The sequence below is a fragment of the Adiantum capillus-veneris genome, chromosome 28, assembly GCF_014529385.1.
Source record: "Adiantum capillus-veneris isolate H3 chromosome 28, ASM1452938v2, whole genome shotgun sequence".
In the NCBI taxonomy this organism is placed as follows: Eukaryota; Viridiplantae; Streptophyta; class Polypodiopsida; order Polypodiales; family Pteridaceae; genus Adiantum; species Adiantum capillus-veneris.
Window position 1 is genome coordinate 76741118 of NC_140958.1, and position 9529 is coordinate 76750646.

A 9529-nucleotide genomic window follows, 5' to 3' on the forward strand; every position below is an offset into this window, starting at 1 on the left:
TGGGCTCCTTTGAAGCCAAAATATCAATCAAGCAAGGATTCCCCCTTACCCCTCTTGTCTTTGCTATTGGGTTGCATCATTTGATAACGATGCTCAAAGTTGTTGCTGAGCGGGGGGAAATACAAGGGTTAACTTTGCCCGCCGGTAACAACCATCTCATGGCCAAGATGTTTGCGGACGACTTCCTTCTCTTCTTGAAAGCCATCCCTCAGGTTTTCAAGAAGGCCCTTGAGATTGTGCATACATTTTTTGTGGCTTCTAGGTCTAAGTGTAGTATTGAAAATTCTAGACTGATCTCCCTGACAAAAAACAACTCATTTGACCCATCGATTTGATTGTGTCTAAAGGTAGGATTTCTAGGCACCTTGGGGCCCCGTTTGGTTGGATGTTAGTCACAAGCAAGGTTTCAGTGGGTCCTTGAGAAGATTCAAAGGAAAATGAGAATGTGGGAGTATGTGTTGCTTCCCTTCCAGAGTTGGGTCAGAGTGATCAATTCATTTATGCTTCCTTATATTGCCTTCACCATTCTGCTCCTCAAAATAGCCAAATGTAATTGGAAGGAGTTTTTGAACTAGTTAAAAGATTTTTATGGAGAAATAACACAAAAGCCTTGTCGCTGTGGCAATGGGAAAAGTGGGAAGATATCGCTCGACCGTTGGTCCAAGGTGGCCTTGAAATTCTCAATCCTGTTGTTCGTGTTGAGGCCTTGTGTGCCAAGTTTGTGGTCTCAATCACAAATCAAGACCATTCTTGGTCTATCATGACCAGGGATATGATTGACAAGGCAAAACTTTGCTCTAAAGGTGGTGAGTGGAAAGGGATCGAGGTGCACGAAAAACTTTTAGCCCCGGGGTGGGCTAGATGAAGACTGATTGGCATCACGGAAGAGCTGGTGTGAAAGTGAAATAGAGCAACACGGGCACTATAATGGGGTCAATCAATCGGATACTTCCAAAACTCCATCTTGCACTGGTTCCCCTGGCTGTCTAAAGCTGCTCGAATTATTCTAAACCCTTATTGGAGAGAAATTGAAAAAAAAATGAACAATAAAGGACTTCAACGACTCAGCCACTTCTGGGATAGAAATAACATGTGCTAGAAATCCTCTGACCAGGTGGTTACCCACTTTCAACTCAATGGCACTAAGAATCTACTTGTCAATAGGGTTATAGAAGGTCTGAAAAATGTTTTGATATCAATCTGTGAATCTACTTTTGAGTGGAAATCTTGGAAATGGCCCATGAACAGCCAATTCGCTAAATCCCATGCCAAGGCCATTTACCAAGTGTTAATTCATGAGGTTGACTGGTTCGCCCCTTTAAACAAGCAATGAAAGAAGCAATGGCCAGAGGCTCAATGGGTAGAGGTCACAAAGAACATTTGGAATCCACATTGGCCTCAATTTACGAAGATATTTATGTGGAAGGTAATTTGGGGGGCCTTGCCGACAAGTGTCAAGATTCAAGTGCGTGGTATCGGGCCCGATAGATGTTCAGGGTACAGATTGGCTAGCAAAGACCTCAGCCACCTTTTCATGGAGTACCGGGCTATTAGAGGCCTTGCAAGAAAGATGTGCAAATGGATACAAAGGATGTGGAAGATAGGGTTTTTCAAAAGGATTTTGTGCCTTGGTGGAAAATAGTTTTGAAGTTTTGCACTTCTAATTTGCACTCAAATTGTTAGATACTGTTTCTTCAACAATATATGGAAGGGCAGGAACTATCATGTCTTTGATAACGACCTCTTTGTGTCTATCTTCTCAAAGATTGTACAAGAAATCAAGGAGATAATATATGTGGTAAGTAAAAGGTATAACACAGAGGATTGGCTTAGGGCAACCCTCGCCATCCGATCAAGCCCTGCTTTGTAAAGGATTGGGTTGTTTGCAATAGTACGCCACTAGGTACTTGTAACTAAGCAAGACAAGAAGCAACATTCAGCGACTTGAAAAGATAGACGTCTGCACTTTTTAGGCTGCTCAAGGAAGGACTATGTGGTGGGTGAATTATTGGACTGCGTAAGGCCTTGGCAAAGGGTTGCATTTTGGGTGCAATTGTGGACCATTGGATAAAGCTTCCTCATTAATGCCACGCGGAAGAAAAATTTCTCATTTATTATTTCTTGTAGCTCTTTGTGAGAGGGTGTTGACATTTGTGTACCTCTTTCACAATCTTTTTCAATATGTTACATTGCTTCCAACCTTGCTTTTTTCATATTTTTATGTTTTTGTGTTTTAAAATTTATAATATTTTATTGTCATAACAAGTATTTTGAAATACTAGTGTCACTTTTTTGTTTTCTTTCTCACATAGAAGCCTCTTATTATTAAATTCCTCTCAATAGCTTTATGTAGGCCATTGTGAACTTTAACTTTCACCTTGTTTTTGCTAAGTGTAAAGTGATTATAAATTTATGATGTATAGTATTTTCTCTTCCCTCAATACTTTTTGCTCAATCTGCTAAATATAATGTTTTGTATCAGAACTTGTAGAAGTTTACCATTATTTCTATCATCGTAAGGGGTAGATTGGGAATCCTAGAGAATTTCAAGGACATATTGGGAATTTTTTGTCCAAACTTGAGGGGAATTTTAAGAAGTCTTTTGTAAGGGTTTCTTTGAAGTCAACCAATGTGTGACAAGTGGATGTTCTCTCCTTTTTTTCAAAATTTAAACCTCCATTATATTTAGAGTATAGATAGATAGATAGCTCATTCTAGTCATTTTCACATTGTTGCAGAAGGTGGCAAGAAAATATGGGAGTGCAAGTCTATACTTTTTGTCATTCATGGAGTAGTAGAAGAGCCTGTGCTAGAATCAACCTAACCTTCAAACGTGATGGTGAGTAGGGTTTCTCTGAAGAGCGAGCAAGGTTTTTTTAGCAAGGCACATGGAGAGCAAGCAAGGTTTAGGATTAAGGCTTGTGGTCTGCGGGTACTCTGTTTTGGTGGTACTTGTTGGAGCCTTGCTTGCGAGGTGTGCTGGGGAGAGCTTTGACTTCAAAGGTGAGGCAGCATTGATATTGACTCTACTGTATGCGCCACTCATGGTTTGCATTACCAGTGACTCTCGGATCACGATGTTCAATCCCATGGATCATGATTCATGATCCATCTCTTTTTTGGATTGGGCACTTGGAAGGTGGAGCGGTGATCACGAATCGCGATCCACTAGCCTAGGCGCCCACGGATTGAATCGATACTCTTTAAAAACATAAGTATGTCTACAAAAAAATATATAACAACAAACAATTATTGCATAACCATTTTGTGGTGCTTGGTCTTAAGTTTGGGTTACACTAGCTATGACTTAGGAGTTTAGGCCATGGATAAAGCATACAAGCCTTTATATGCAGAGGTGGTGACAGGGGTAGTGGAGAGGCGAAGGACCCCTCAATAGGCGAATCTAATAAAGGCATGAAAGTAGTCATTGGCCAGCACAACGGGGGCAACCAAAGCATCATCTTGGGGTTGAAGAAGGAGGAACTGGGAGTATTCAAGGCTCAGATTGAGAAAGAATTGGCCAAGATTTTGAGCATGTTGTCCTTGAATAAAAGATTGTTGGAAGAAGCTAAGGCCCCCTTCGGGTCTCAAGAGGCTGCCAAGGGAGATAGGGCATATCAAGCTTTGTAAAAAATGCTCCCTCAAAGTGTGGAAGTGGAGGATGCTCTCACCATTGCAGTCCGTCCCACCCTGATCAAGAAACAGCTAGCCAAGCTTGCTAAATCTACACTGGTCTTTTGATTCATGTGCAGGGTGTCTGCCATTGTTGAATCATCCAATTGTCTCCATACTCCCAACGTCTTAAATCAGGGTGGATGTATTTCTAACACTAATATCTAGCAAAAGGCTTCTTTTCAATGCAGTTCAGTGACGAGGCGGTGGTGTCCAAAATCCTAGCCAAAATCCTGTTATTTTCAATCGGTCTGCGGGGTGTGTGCTCCCTTGGGACCCCTCATTTGAATCCCTAGATGCATTCCAGGATATGTGTCCGATATGGGTAGCATTTTTCAGCACCTTGACGTGATTGAGAAGCAACTTAAAAGACATTGGCAACAGCCTTAGGGGGACGCATTGTTTGTACCTTCTAATAGGGTAGCAGGTACCGCTGCCAATAAGGTATGCATTTAGTGGGATCTCAAGAATCCCCAACCAAAAGAACCCTATAGTGAATGTGGGGGTTGGGCTTAAGGTCATTCCCCTAAAGTTCGGTACCTTCTTTGGAGCATGGTTCAAGTGTAACAAATGTGGGCACTTTGGTAGTTCATGTCCAGCTGTTGTAGTCACAACCCCAAGCCTAGTAGTGGGTGAAAAAGACATACCTACAACGTGCTAGATGGATAATGAAGATGAGACTCCACCATAGAAGGCTCTTGAGAAGGCACAAAAAATTGGGTAGCTAATAATAGCAACAAGGAAACCCTAGGGAATTTGGAGAGTCCCATCAAAGTCGATCTTAGCAATGGAAAGGCCACCCTTGGATATCGTTTCACGTCTGCTACCTAGAAAAAAACGATCATCCCCACTGGTTCAAAAGATTGTTGTCTCCCACATTTAGAAAAAAAGAAGAATGATGGAACCAAATCTCTTACATTTCATGCAAGCGTTTCAAATCCCAGGTGGGGGTGGTGGGGCAACTGAGAGAAGCCCCGTCTGATGTTCCCAAAACCCCCTCCCTCTATGATAATATCTTTGAGATTCTTGGTGATGCCAACCCAAAAAACTTCATGGTTACCGAGGGGGATGGAAACGGACCAATGGAGGAGGGAAACAAGAAAGAGGGCAAGGAAGGTGAGCGCATAGAGGAGGAGGAGTTTGTACCTCTCTCACTACTAATGGAAGAGCTCGCACTCCAATCTTGGAATGTGAAGGGGCTCAAAACCCAAAAGAAGAGCTCCCTCTTCTGGGAAGAAGTCAAAAAAGGCAAGGGTATAGACTTTTGGGCTATCCAAGAGCATAAGCATGATGCTACAAAGTTGTAGGAAAGAATCTTGTCTTCTATGGGGAAGGTACTGATGGGTATAGTGGCGTTCTGTCTGTTGTGAACAGGGAGCTTGAGCCAAAGATGGTATTCAATCATCCCTCTGGGAGAGCTCTAGGAGTTAGGATAAAGTGGGCAAATCATCATATCACCATCACCAGCAGGTGGAAATGAAGATGATAACCTCATAGTGCCTATTAAATCACCTATTGATGAGCTTGAAACTAAAAAAAACAAAGGAGAAGGTCTTAGACCGTAAGGGTCTAAGATGTTGCTCACAACAGGGGCTCACCTATTTAAAGACCCGCTCTTCAAAAACCAGGCCTTGAAAGCTATGCGCAAGCTTCGTAAAGATGTAGATTTGGCAAGCCCTAGGGCCTGGGATATCTTCGCAGAGAATTTTCAAAAAGCAATCAAAATTGTAGGCTTCAAAAGGAAGAAATACCAGGTTGAGTGCCAAAAGCAGCTAGCGGACAAAGTAATCTTATTAACCTCCAAAAAACAAGAAGGGTCTGCCTCGAAAGTTGAGCATACAAGATGGCTGGAAGCTAAAGGGGACTTGACCAATCTCCAACTTGAGGAGGTGAGGAAGGATAGGATCTTATCTAAAGAAACCTACCTCCAACTAAATGAGCCCAATCATACACACCTCTTTAAGGCCCTCAAATCAAGAGAAATTGGGACCTTGTCCACTCCCTCACAACAAATGGGGAAGGAAATGATGTTAAGGACCCACATGAAATGGCCCAATTGATGCTTGGCCGCTTGCGATAGATTATTGAACAGCCTAAGACCTACTCGCTTAAGATGGATGAATCTAGATCTATTCTTCTTGAGAGCATTAAAAAAACAATTTTCCACTTTGAAGCCAACCTTCTGGAGAAGGCGATCACCGAGGAAGAGTTCTCTCTTGTGCTTCAAACTTTAGGCAAAGAGAAGTCCCCTGGATGGGATGAATTGAATACTGAGTTTTTTAAAGAATATTGGGACGACCTTAGTTCCCCAATCACGTAAATGGATAACCAATCTATGAAAGATGTAGTCATGGATTTAAGTATTAAAAGGGCCCTCATACAACCTATCCCCAAACAAGTCTCTTGCTCTCAGTTGAAACATTGGTGCCCCATAACTATGATGTCTATAGCTTATAAAATTACTGCCAAAATTGCAACCCTCAAGCTCACTCTCCACCTGGACAAAGTAATTACTCCCCACCAACATGGATTTTATCAAGGGAAGGTGCTGATAATATTTTGGTGGCAATGGTTGGCATAGAACATACCGCTTTTACTAGTCACTTGCTTCAATTACATCTAGATAAAGCCTATAATAGGATTACATGGTCATTCATTGAAGATGTCACAAAATCATTGGGCTTTAGCCCCCGATGTGTCGATTGTTAGCACACGTGGTGCTGGTAGCCAATCTGAGCTCCCAGTCAATGAGAGAATTGTGGGTGCGTTCATGGTCAAAAGATCATTCAAACTAGGCTGCCCACTAGCCACTCTAATGGTCGCTATTGGATCCCACCCTATGATGTTTGCTATTGGATCCCACCCTCTGGTAACATTTCTCAAAGATAGTGTTGCGAGAGGGGAGATTCAAGGGCTATCTCTTCCAAACAATGACCAACTTTTGGCAAATTTGTTTGTGCATGACTCCCTACTTTTCCTCAAAGCATGCCCTCAGGTCATTAGGAAGGTTGTGGAGATTGTACAATTGTATGTCATAGCATTGGGTCAAAGTGTATTATTGAAAAATCAAGATTGATTTCTCCAAGAATGATCATTCAATCCATCAATGTGGATCAAGGAGGTAGTGTCCAAAGGGAAAATCTTCCGGCACTTGGGAGCCCCTCTAGGGATGGACGTAACTCACAAGCAAAGATTTATTTGGGTCATGGAGAAGTCAAGGAGCAAGACGCGAAGGTGGGAGTTTGTGCTTCTCCCTTTTTTGAGCACATTGAAAGTGATCAATTCATTTATGCTCCCATATATAGCCTTTAATGGTCCTCTGCTTAAGCTAGCCAAATGTAACTAGAAAGAGTTTTTAAATCCGGTGAAAGATTTCTATGGAAGAACAACGCTAAAGACTCAATGCCCTGGTAGTGGGAAACATGGGAGGCGGTTGCAAGACCTATAATTCGATGTGGCCTCGAGATTCTCAACCCTAGTACTCATGCAAAGGCATAGTGCACCAATTATGATAAAATCCATGATGGACAATGCCAAACTATGCTTGCAAGGTGGCCAGTGGAAAGGGCTCAAGGTGCATGACAAGTTTCTTGCCCCTCAGTGGGCTGGCCTAAAACCTGGGGGTATGACGGGGAAGCTCGCTTGGAAATGCAAGAAAGTGATAGAGTCATTGGAACGGGGAGGGCTAACAAGGTATTTTCACAATTTGATGACTCACTAGTCGCCTTGGCTCTCTAAGGTTTGAAGCATCCATCTAAACCCATTTTGGAGGGAAGTGGCCAGAAAGGTCAATCATAAAGGTATTCGACAATTAGGCCAATTTTGGGATTACAGCAGCAGTAGCTATAGAGAAACAGACCAACGGACTCTCCAATTTAAACTCAATGGGACTGAAAGACTTATGATGAACACAGCCCTATAACGGATTGATAGTTGGTGTCTACTTAATTGCAAGTCCAAGTTCGAGTAGAAAGCATGGCAGTGGCCCAAGGACAAACATTTCTTGAAACCACAAACTAAGGAAGTGTATCACACCCTTATGGTTTTGACAGATTGGTTCTCCCCACCACTGAACAAGAAATGGGGCAAGAATTGGCCCGAGTAAAGATGGGAGGCACTTGTGAAGAACATCTTGTGCCCTCAATGGGCGCACGGGATGAAGGTCTTCTTATGGAAGGTACAATGGGGAGCCTTACCAACTAGGATGAAGGTTGTATCAGGGGTATTGGTTTGGATAGATGCTCATAGTGCAGAACGTCAAGTGAAGACCTCTTGCATCATTTCAAGGACTGCCCCACAATTTGTGGCCTGGCGGGAACGATCTGCAAATGGGTCCAAAAGACCTGGAAGATAGGATTCTTTAAGAACAATCTCTTCCTAAGAGGGATGGTGTTTAAGAGTCAAGAGCTCCTTATCATAACACAAATTGCTAGATTTTTTTACTTCAAACAGGTTTGGAAGGCCAAAAATTGTCGAGTCAAGAGTTCCTTAGCATAACACAAATTGCTAGATTTTGTTACTTCAACAAGTTTGGAAGGCTAGAGATTGTTGAGTCTTTGAAAATACCATGGAAACAGCTAGGTTCATGGAGATAATTCAAGAAAGCAAGGGGGAATTTATTGCCATTGGCAAAACGGAAAAACTGATGAGTGGTACAAGGCAAGTGATGTAGCAATGACTGGTTTACTTAGATAATAGCGTGGGCCTTTTCTCTGTTGTGGGGTGGCCCTCAAATCAGCTGATGCAACTATGGTCTATTAAAGATGTCATGGCTCAACATGAGCATGGTAAGAAATTATAATTTTTGCCTTGATAATGTAATTATGGTCTATTAAATATGCCATGGCTTGGCACGAGCATGGCAAGAAATTATATTTTTGCCTTGAGTTTTGCCACACAAACAAAGATATAGGAGTGCACATATCCCAAGTAAGATGTACCCATGTAGCTTATTGGCTCAAATTTTGGACCCATATATGGAATCTTGTGAGATCTTTTGGGCTTTATGGAGGGCTTGGACGTGCTTAAGCCCTCACTTGTACCACTAGCCCAGCTTCCTTTTGACTATGGTTCAACCCTTGAGACATAAGGGTGTAGTCATGTAAAACTAGTCAAGTGAAGCTTCGAATAGCTTTTAAAAAAAGATGTTTTGCTTGTACGTACATTTAAAGGGAAAGTAGTGACAATGCGAAGCTGTATGGATCCATCCTTCTAGAAGAGGTTGATTTGTTTTAATCCTAGATTCAAAGAGAATCTTAGCCATCTCTTTGTATTGTGGTCCCAGGCCTGGTTTAGCCGTAACATCCTTTTCAGGGATTTTAGAGGATACCACAGTAAGTTGCAGCAGCAGCTGGTTTGTGATCTTGCTGAGACCTCTAAGGTGGATTTTCTATTGTCCCATACACATCTTAATCCTCTGTATCTCCCCCTTTAGTTCCCCGAGATCATTTAATTGAAGAGCATCATTGAGGAGTGTTTGCTAGGTTTTCCATTCGACAGTGGATCGCTCATACCAATCCCGAAGATCATCAGTACTATTATAGTATGTGATCCGATCTACTGGTTTTGGATGTTGAGGATATAGTGCAGGGAAAAACCTAGGCAGCTTAGCTTCTCTAGATGGAAAAGCATACAGGAGGACTGAGGAATTGGGTACAAATTCCAAAAAATTGAGGACAGCCTAGTTCTCCTACTGCATCATCTTTTTAGTTACTCTAACCAGCTGAAACAGTCTTCTTAGAGCAGTTGCTTGTTCTCCTACTATCATTTGAGTTAAAGGCCCTTTACTGGTGGTAGCTTGATCTTCAAGGATAGCATATACCCTCTGATCCAGAACTCTCCTGGAAATTTGCATTTG